Here is an 11,270-nt window from a genome sequence, read left to right as displayed (position 1 = left end):
TAGGGCCCCTGGTGGCGAAACCAGTGCTTCACTATGTGATTCACCCCTTCATCGCCCTCAAAATGAATGGCGAATGACAACATCTGCTCGCTGCAACATATCAGGTGTGACAGCCGTGGACGGTCTCCCAGACCTCTGCAAATCGTGGAGCTCCGCCGAATCGCCTTCTGATGACCCCTCCCTCAGTGCCCAGCGACTAACTGTACTTTTGTCGACAGCAAATGCTCCATAGACTTTGCACAAGCGTTTGTAAATATTCCCTACAGTTTCTCTCTCTGCAGTGAGAAATTCAATGACGACACATTGCTTGTAACATACGTGACTTACAGACACCATTTTGAAACTGTCCTGCAGCTAGCTATCTGTCGGAAGTGACAGAACTTGGCGTGCCCGCAGAGGAGACTTCAAATTAATACATACGTAACGTTTCGCAATCGTAGCATTGTTTTCGGCTGAGAAAAAGAAAGTGATACATTACTTTCTGGGTAACTCTCGTATTACTATTTCACCAGCTTTCTAACGTGTATAGTATATGGAACGCCAGATTAATTTACACTTCTAAATGCAACTGCTCTTACACAGCATGTCACAGCTTTATATTACTGAGTGCGGTACAACAATCCATAATGCTCGAAAATGACCACGTGTCGATACTGTCGCAAGAGCAACGAAGCCGGCCGCTGGTGGCCGAGCGGTTCTGGCGCTACAGTCTGGAACCGCGCGACCGCTACGGTCGCAGGTTCGAATCCTGCCTCGGGCATGGATGTGTGTGTTGTCCTTAGGTTAGTTAGGTTTAAGTAGTTCTCAGTTCTAGGGGACTTATGACCTCAGCAGTTGAGTCCCATAGTGCTCAGAGCCATTTGAACCAAGAGCAACGAAATTTACCCGTAAGACTTTCTGAAGCTTTCAGGACTAAACAAGCTGAAGTCCTGTTTCTTATTTTTGAATTATGCCCAGGTACGTGGCTACGTCATACGGGCTATGACGACTACATCTAAACAGTGTCTATAATCATCAACAAACAGTTTTTGACGATGATGAGCAACAGTCATACAATATTTTTTTAAAGGAACACAGCGCCATTTGACTGTTTTATTGTTTATTTAAGTACAACCCAGGTTTCGGTCTCTTATGTCACTTTCAAGTATTTGATTTCATATCTTTAACATATATTACAGGACAACAACTTAAGTGTCTTGCAATATACGTTAAAGACATAAAATCAAACACTTGGGAGTGGCATAAAAGGCCCCAACCTGGTTTGTACTTAAATAAACAATAAAACAGTCAAATGCGTTGTGTTTCTTTAAAGGAAACGATGAAATCTTCTACAGCTATAAAACGTATTTCTTTTTAAATAGGACAGCACAGCCCAGTTTTAGGACCTACGTCCCATCTTCCAGGTAAGCACTATTTTAACATATTTTAACCTCAGTTATACATCCTTTACGCACGCACATTTTAATATGCAACTGAAGATGGGAACACAGGTTCTGAAACCATGTTGTGATTTTTAGGAACATGTAATTTTTTAACAGTTGTAGTGAATTTGATCATTGATGATACATATCAACAGTTGTGGGCATCCCGTGAAGAGAAACGTGTGGGGAAAAAATGTGTATGAAATCACAGCGTGCAGGTGCGATTTCTGATAGTATTTCCCGTGCAACGAGAGTGAGACAACATGCCTGATCCGCATTTCGAACAGAGGGCTGGAAAAATGCAGATGGACTTCAACATTATGGGTTGTTTGGAAATTAAAATGAATATTTAATAGCTATACACGTTACAGCAGACATCAGTAATGAATAGTGACGAAGTACGGTAGAATAAGAACTACACTGAGAAACAGAATCAGTTGTCGGAAAAAGCACCGACTAGCTAGTTACAAGGGTAAAGGAATAACGTTTGCCTGAACACTGCACGGACAGAATTATTAGGGAAGGTGGACCTCTCGATACATTTCAGAGGTCAACCTCTCCGGCAGAATATTAGATAGACTGTAAGTGAAGTTACAATTTAACCATTTTATACACGGAGAAAAGTGTTAAGCACATAACGAAACGAAATAAAAAAATTAAGTACATCGTAAATCACAGTTCCAGGATGAGTATAGGAAGAAACACGAAACCTGCAGTACTGTAATTTTATTTGACATGGGAAAAAGAAAATAGAAAGGAAAATAGGTAAATAGGTAAAAGTTGTATCATACTATAGAATTACCTTCACACAGTGACGACCGGTCATTTCCCGGCGCGACAGTCTTCTGCCGGTTTCCACATCTTACCGCTCCTTGACCTGTGATCTCAAACACCGTTACCGAAATGAGTTTAAAAATTGGTATTAGTCGTTGCTGGTGGCGGATTATAAGCTCAAGACGGTCAGTCTTAATATGATATGGATAACGGAGATGTTTGAAGGGAGGAATGACATTTCAGTAGAGAATTTCAACGTTATAGACGAGAATGACGAATAAGCTTCTGTACCAAAAAGATCTAATGAAAACAGATAGCATTATTTGCGCTGAAACGAAGTAACTCTAGAAGGTTAAGTTACTCGGAGAATTCAATGAAAAGTCAAATCGTTTTCAAGGGTAGATCATAATAAGTTTTTGGGTGTACACATAGTTGAGAATCTTAATTGGAAAGTTCATATTTTGGATCTTCTAAAGCGATTAGGTTCAGCAAATTTTGCAATCAGAATAATTGCCAATTTTGAGAATATAGAAATTAGTAAGCTAACATACTTTGCATACTTTCACTCTCTGATGTCATACGGAATAATATTTTGGGATAACTCAACATTTAGACAAAAAGTATTAACTGCTCAAAAGAAAGCGGTTAGAATAATGTGTGGGGTTCATAGTCGCACATCTTGTAGGCATCTTTTTGAAAGATTGGGAATTCTTACAACAGCCTCATAGTAAATTTACTCACTAACGAAATTTGTTCTCAACGACGTGGACCAGTTCAAAAACAAGTGACATTCGTAATTGTAATACCAGAAAAAAGAAAGACTTACACTATCCTTTACCCAACCTATCTTTGGCACAGAAAGGGGTAAAATATGCTGCTACAAAAATTTTCGACAGATTACTAGATGAAATAAAATGTCTGACAGACAGCAGTAATAGCTTCAAAAATAAATTGAAATCATATCTCCTTGAAAACTCCTTCTATACCATAGATGAATTCTTGAATATGAATAAATAAATCTATAAATATAGTATATACATTTTGTGCCATTTAAGGTAATGGGGTAAATAATAGAAATATTAATCCTTAACTCTGTATTGTATATATATATATATATATATTAAAAATCTTGTTTCATATGTGCATTTCTTGTGCACTTGACGCGTTACACATTATAACGGCTACCATACTGTGCGATTGATCAATGGAACATCCAACTAACTAGCTAGCTAGCTAACTAACTAACTCAATTTAGTTCCATTCTCCGTGTAGTTCCCTCACTTAATGCGTACCGATTATTTTTCGTACTAGGCGATTTACTTTCAGTTACATCCCATAACTGAAATTATCTTAAGAACGTAAGTTACCCTTGGCCACTGGACATAATCACGTGGATATAAAAGATGGTTCAAATGGCTCTAAGCACTATGGGACTTAACATCTGAGGTCATCGGTCCCCTAGACTTAGAACTACTTAAACCTAACTAACCTAAGGACATCACACACACACACCCATGTCCGAGGCAGGATTCGAACCTGCGACAGTAGCAGATGCGCGGTTCCGGACTGTAGTGCCTAGATATAAAAGATGTTCTTGTATATGTGCACTCTTATTCTCTGACACTGTAGACATAATCTCGTTTATATGAAATATTTTAGAACTGATAATATTTTACGCCTAAAGTTTTATTGCCGATAATATCAACTTCGGCTTAGCTATTATTGAGCGGTTGATGAACTGTATTGGCCTCTCGTTCAGAAAAAACAGAACTTCTTGAAGGGCTAGAGATAGGACGTTCATATTCATAGAACATGTACAGTGGTGTGTTCTGCATAAATGGTTAGCATTTGAACCATTTCGCCCCTCAGGTTCAAAATCAACATCGAAATCGCAGCACAACACCACTTACTGGTGATAAGTGCCTACGGCTCTCGTTGTTTCTATAAACCGAATGGAAATGGATCAATGTAACTTGAGCAGAAGTTCAGGATGTCGCACAGGCGTATGCGCGAACCGTGCCGTCATGTGTGTGAGAATGAAAGAGGGTGCATTATTGGCATGAGAGAATGTAATGCATCCCTCACGGAAGTTGCTGGTCGTGTGGGACGAAACGTTTCGGTAGTGCAACGGATGTGTACAGAACGATTCACGGAAGGCCGTAGAATACGACGAGATTGGTCACGTCGCATCACCCAGACCACACCCCGAGAAGGACACCTCATCCGAATGGCATTGCAGGACAGATCTACGTTCTCCTTGGCTCCAGCGCAACGGTGGAACAGTGTAACGCGTCGTACACTGTCAGAGTGACAGTTCGTCGCGTGGTCCACGTCTCCACCTACTTTTGATGAATGTACAGAAACCTGCTAGATGGCAATGCCGTATGGAGCGACGTCACTGGGGACAGGAATGCCATCAGATAGTGTTTTCGGACGTCAAAACGATGGTCTCATTTTAGTTCGCCACAGACGGGGGGAGCGGCAGCACAGTGATAACATTCGCGAAAGACATACTACGCCAAATCAAGACTTTATGACTTGGGGTGCTACTGGGTACAACCATAAATCCCAGTTGTCTGATGGCTCTGTTACGTCTGCCACAGACGGCCCCTGCCAGGCAGACTACACTCCAAACACCCTTGTGTACCATATAACATACACAAGCACTTGCAGGCGCAACCAAGAGGAAAACAATTCATCGAATTAATCAGAACTTGCTACAGAATTATAAGAACCTTTTTCTGCAGAGGTCGCCTCACAGATACAGGGAAAGTTGGAGTACTCCGCCGGCTTTATAAGGCCAGCGCAGCAGCAGTGCAGTCAGTTCCTCGCCGAGCTAGGTACCAGCTCCGACGGACCTCACCGACGCTCTGGATGAATGGTCGTCTACAAGTTATTTGTTGTGTGTATATAGTGATTGTTCCAGAAGAGTAGTTCAGTTTCAATAAACGACATTTTATTGAGTGTTCTACAATACTGAGTATTCTTCAGCCTCTCCAGGGCAGTGTGACCTACGTGAATGACATTCCGCGTCCCGCAGCCCTACCATATCTGCACAACACCCTAAACGCCATTTTTCAGAAAGACAATACACTACCTCATGTTTTTGCAGGAACACTTTCCTTCTTGGTGTCAAAGGATGCTAACATTTTGCCCTTGCCTACTATATCATCAGATTTGCTGCCAGTCGAAAATGTGTGGGGCATGATGTAACGACAGGTGTAGCGCTGCGACCCAAAGAAAACCACCACGGATGAGCTTTGGAACCAGGTGAATGCAGCATGGATGACAATGCCACAGGACCCTATTTGTGCCTTATATGCGTCGATGCCATCACGTAAGGAACAAGTTATCAGGGCCCATGACCGACCGTGTCCCTACTAGGCAAAACAACACTGCTGAACCGCTCACTGAAATGCTAATCATTTCTGCAGAACATACTACTGTACATGTCCTGCCGGCCACTGTCGCCGAGCGGCTCTAGGCGCTTCAGTCCGGAACCGCGCTGCTGCTACGGTTGCGAGTTCGAATCCTGCCTCGGGAATGGATATGTGTGATGTCCTTAGATTAGTTAGGTAGGAGAGCTTCTGTAAAGTTTGGAAGGTAGGAGACGAGGTACTGGCAGAAGTGAAGCTGTGAGTACCGGGCGTGAGTACCGGGCGTGAGTCGTGCTTCGGTAGCTCAGATGCAGATGGTAGAGCACCTGCCCGCGAAAGGCAAAGGGCCCGAGTTCGAGTCTCGGTCGGGCACACAGTTTTAATCCGCCAGGAAGTTTCATATCAGCGCACACTGCGCTGCAGAGTGAAAATCTCATTCTGGAAACATCCCCCAGGCTGTGGCTAAGCCATGTCTCCGCAATATCCTTTCTTTCAGGAGTGCAAGTTCTGCAAGGTTCGCAGGAGAGCTTCTGTAAAGTTTGGCAGGTAGGAGACGAGGTACTGGCAGAAGTAAAGCTGTGAGTACCGGGCGTGAGTCGTGCTTCGGTAGCTCAGATGGTAGAGCACCTGCCCGCGAAAGGCAAAGGTCCCGAGTTCGAGTCTCGGTCGGGCACACAGTTTTAATCCGCCAGGAAGTTTCATATCAGCGCACACTGCGCTGCAGAGTGAAAATCTCATTCTGGAAACATCCCCCAGGCTGTGGCTAAGCCATGTCTCCGCAATATCCTTTCTTTCAGGAGTGCAAGTTCTGAGGGTTCGCAGGAGAGCTTCTGTAAAGTTTGGCAGGTAGGAGACGAGGTACTGGCAGAAGTAAAGCTGTGAGTACCGGGCGTGAGTCGTGCTTCGGTAGCTCAGATGGTAGAGCACCTGCCCGCGAAAGGCAAAGGTCCCGAGTTCGAGTCTCGGTCGGGCACACAGTTTTAATCCGCCAGGAAGTTTCATATCAGCGCACACTGCGCTGCAGAGTGAAAATCTCATTCTGGAAACATCCCCCAGGCTGTGGCTAAGCCATGTCTCCGCAATATCCTTTCTTTCAGGAGTGCAAGTTCTGCAAGGTTCGCAGGAGAGCTTCTGTAAAGTTTGGCAGGTAGGAGACGAGGTACTGGCAGAAGTAAAGCTGTGAGTACCGGGCGTGAGTCGTGCTTCGGTAGCTCAGATGGTAGAGCACCTGCCCGCGAAAGGCAAAGGTCCCGAGTTCGAGTCTCGGTCGGGCACACAGTTTTAATCCGCCAGGAAGTTTCATATCAGCGCACACTCCGCTGCAGAGTGAAAATCTGATTCTAGGTTTAAGTAGTTCTAAGTCTAGGGGACTGACAACCTCAGATGTTAAGTCCCATAGTGCTTAGAGCTATTTCAACCATTTTGTAATTGTGCTGTAAATATCGACGTCCAGTCTCTAGTCGATCAGGGTTTTCTGTTTTTTTCTGGAAATGAGTGGATATTATAGCCACGCCAGAGCATTACAGTGACAGCGCGAGATAGGAAACATTACTGACTGTAAAAGACGACTGTAATGGCCAAAGCCACGTGAACAGAAATCCACAAGTAAGCAAAAAGCCCGGGAAGTAAATGTACATTGTTTACTTTCGGTGACACATCAATTGCCGCCTGTTACAACAGTGGACATGTCTCCTGACCTCATCGAACACTGATAATAGCTAAATAACCAAAATTACAGTTGTTGCTAGCAACTGTATTTACAGTCACTGACGGAAACAGTCATCATTAAAAAAATTCTGCGAAATTGTGAACACGAGATCCTCGTCCATTCAGTGAAGACCAAGCGAAATCTACCGGCAGCCGTGTCATCCTCTGCTTTGTGGCATTATTCAAGTGTGGTATGGAGGAGCATATGGTCAGCCTACTGTTCTACCGGCCGGTTTGCAGATTTTACAGGCGGTGGACCCTCTACCATTCGGTCAAGTAGCTTCTCAGTTGGCATCGCAAATCTGACCAGGGAATGGTCCAGTCCGACATATCGAAATCCACTACAAAACTTTTCACACAGGAAGAATACACCAAAAGAAATGCACTGTCAAAATTTTAGTAACTAAAGTGCACTGCAATATGTGACCTGTTCTAAATTTTTATTTACGTTAGGGATTGAAAACCCTTGAAGTCAAAATCGCAAATGTACGATGTAGACTTTATGGATTTTCACTCCCTAACGCAAATAAAAAATATTACGAAGAACCGCTTATAACAGCGGTTTGTATAGGCCTTCCTGCGTAGCACCGAAAAGAGCGAATAAGCAGACACAGCCGTGACAAGAGGACAAAGTGCCGCGTAGCGTCATGTTCAAAGTGTACACACGCAATTTTGCAGCACTTAATCACACCAAAAATGTCTCGCATCATAAATTTTATTAAATAACTTGCAATTATTATCGACAACTAAATTGTTGCAGATGTATTTCTTAGACAAAAGACTAGCAGAGGAAGGGAAATCAAGGCACTGTATGACGTAACATTACAGAAGGCTTACATCTATCGGGGCTTTAATTCGTTGACATTAAATATTTTGTAACAATTTCTGTAGCACAGCTCTTATGATAGTTTTTGAGTAATGTATATTTTGCTAACAATGAAACAGTTATGAAATGCGAAATGGTTGTAGGATGACGAAAACAACTTACACCAGGCACACGAGAGTAAAAAGAAGTTACTGCATTCAGGCACTTCACAGTAATTACTAGTTCCATATACACAGAACTGGAACGAAGTAAGAAATGGCGTGGCCGTTGCTCTGCATATGGCGCTGTGTGCCAGGTATGTCAGACCAAATTCGTGAAATGTGTTGATCTAAACTGACAACGTAGCCGGCCGGCGCATGGATGTGTGTGATGTCGTTAGGTTAGCTAGGTTTAAGTAGTTCTAAGATCTAGGGGACTGATGACCTCAGCAGTTAAGTCCCATAGCGCTCAGAGCCATTTTTTAAACTGACAACGTAAAAATATCTGAAGTTCAACAACTGTTCCGTTGATAAACCTGAAATTACAAAGACGTAATGGAAATTGTATTGCACAACAGTTTTCTGAAAAATGCTTCAGACTATTGGTTTTTTTTTCCTATTAAATGCTGTATTAACTATTAGTTCTGGGTGGAATCCGATGTATATTAAGTCTTTTGTCCGTCCTCCTAAGGAGAGAAGTGTCGTTATGTCCAGGCCAAGACTCAAAAATCAAACAGTTCTTTTCCAAAAATGGTTAGATGACGATTAGGATTTACCGTTGAAAATTACTCTCTCCCATTTTCTAGATTTCGCCAGGTCCATTACTAGCTTCCCGGATTCTTTGACCTGGTTAAACACGTTCAGGAAATTATACGGGAAAGGAAGTAGCAAAATAACAAGGATTACCTCAAGTAAATATGTTGAATGGATGTCAAATGGTTCAAATGGCTCTAAGCACTATGGGACTTAACATCTTAGGTCATCAGTCTCCTAGACTTAGAACTAATTAAACCTAACTAACCTAAGGACATCACACACATCCATGCCCGAGGCAGGATTCGAACCTGCGACGGTAAGAGCAGCGCGGTTCCGGATTGAAGCGCCTAGAACCGCTCGGCCACAGCGGCCGCGAAGGGATGTCATTGATAGGTAATACTATAAAGAAAATCGTAGCTAACATGAAGATGAAACTCCTTCTTGTCACCATATAAAGCTAATCAGTCAGGTTCGCTGGAAAGTGGGGACAGCAAGTGATGTACAGCAATACAGTACTTGTATTGCTATAGATGGCTTGCTATCTTGAGTCAATATGCCATGATATTTTTGTCTTATTACAATTTTCGATTTATTACTGCCTTGGCAAGTATTGTTTCCCGTGACAACTTATTTTAAAGCATGTATGACATGTGATACGTCTGTGATAACTTTCCTGCCATTGATGATGGTTCAGCACCAAACCGGTAGCAAAATGAAGTAAAATTATTACATGCAGCACAGTGATACGCAGTTTTTTAAAATTACTATCTCGAAAACGTCGAATGTTCACGGGCTACTGTCGTGAGCATCGACGGACAGAGGCAGAAGGGCAGTAAAACTACCACTAGGCGGTAAATGGTTGGACGACCACGACTCGTCATAGACTTGGGGTTTGGAGTCTTTTTTTGCTCTGTAAAGTAGGATCTGCCGAAAGAGCACAATGCTGGTACACGCACAAGTGTTTAGGAGCACACCGTTTATGGAGCTCTGCAGCAGACCTCCCCTACGTGTTGATATGTTGACACAACGACATCGTCAATTACGACTGGAGTGGGCACGGGACCATCGAAATTCGACCGTAGATCAATGGTAACGTGTCAGCTCTTCGTGTGAATCACATTTTTGCCGCACTACGTCATCGAGGTGAACGGCGGATCGAAACGTGCAGCGCGCCATGGACGCAGGCTAGTGGGAGCAATATTATGCTATGCGAGACATTCTCCAGCGCTTGCGTGGGACCTGTGGTAGTAATCGTAGACACACTGACAGCTGTAATGTCACTTCCTCGGACGAGAAATGAAAATAAAAAATTAGCTCCATAATTCCCAAAGATTTCACCAAAACAAGTTCCAAATTCCATGAGAAATGAACAAGCAAACAAATTTCCAGTTAACACTATTATTTGGATATTAACCAGTAATTGAATCAGGAATCTAATACTTAGAAATTTATTAACATACGAAAGAAGGATAGGATTCCAGCAAAATCAAACTCAAAATTATAGTAAATCGCAAAATCATTATAATTAAAATTCGCAAAGTAGAACCAACGGTCCCAAAGAATACCACGTGTGAGTACTCTTTGAGATTCGTGAGTAATGGCTAAGGATAATTCAATCCATTGTCACTACGTTACGAGAGTTGACCGAAGCAGGTTGTACTTTTGAATGCTCGTATATGTAGGCGCAATTACATTGTTTTTTCAGAATTGATTATTGCGATCTACTATGACGCAGTGAAACGATACTTTGGCTTCAAATTTACGCTATTTAGAATTCAGATAGAGGACTTGCATATATTAGACAGAAGTGACTTTTAATTAGATAACCTGAAGTTAACACTATTTAGGAAGTGAAAACAAATTGACAATTTCATTCCTAATAACTAATGGACTATGGAACTTGGCGATAGTTAAGAAGCATGTAATTTATAATTCCCCCCAACACCTGGGAAAGCTTCTTCCTCATGGCTCCGTAAGGAAGTGACTAATATTGTGTAGTAAACCAGCATATCGTGTCAACTTACGCATTTATCATTCAAGTTTTACAATATTATTTATAGAGATAACGTGCTGCGATATTATTTGACTAAAGCGTTCGGCGCTTATACAGGCTGAGTCACCTAACATTACCGCTGGATATATTTCGTAAACCACATCAAATACTGACGAATCGATTCCACAGACGGATAGTGAGGAGAGGGGCTAGTGTAATTGGTTAATACAAACCATAAAAAAATGCACGGAAGTATGTTTTTTAACACAAACCTACGTTTTTTTAAATGGAAGCCCGTTAGTTTTGTTAGCACATCTGAACATATAAACAAATACGTAATCAGTGCCGCTTGTTCCATTGTAAAATGTTAATTACATCCGGAGATATTGTAACCTAAACTTGACGCTTGAGTACCACTCCTCCGCTGTTTAATCGTGT

Source organism: Schistocerca nitens, chromosome 7, assembly GCF_023898315.1.
Source record: "Schistocerca nitens isolate TAMUIC-IGC-003100 chromosome 7, iqSchNite1.1, whole genome shotgun sequence".
NCBI classification, from domain to species: domain Eukaryota; kingdom Metazoa; phylum Arthropoda; class Insecta; order Orthoptera; family Acrididae; genus Schistocerca; species Schistocerca nitens.
This window is presented reverse-complemented; position numbering follows the sequence as displayed.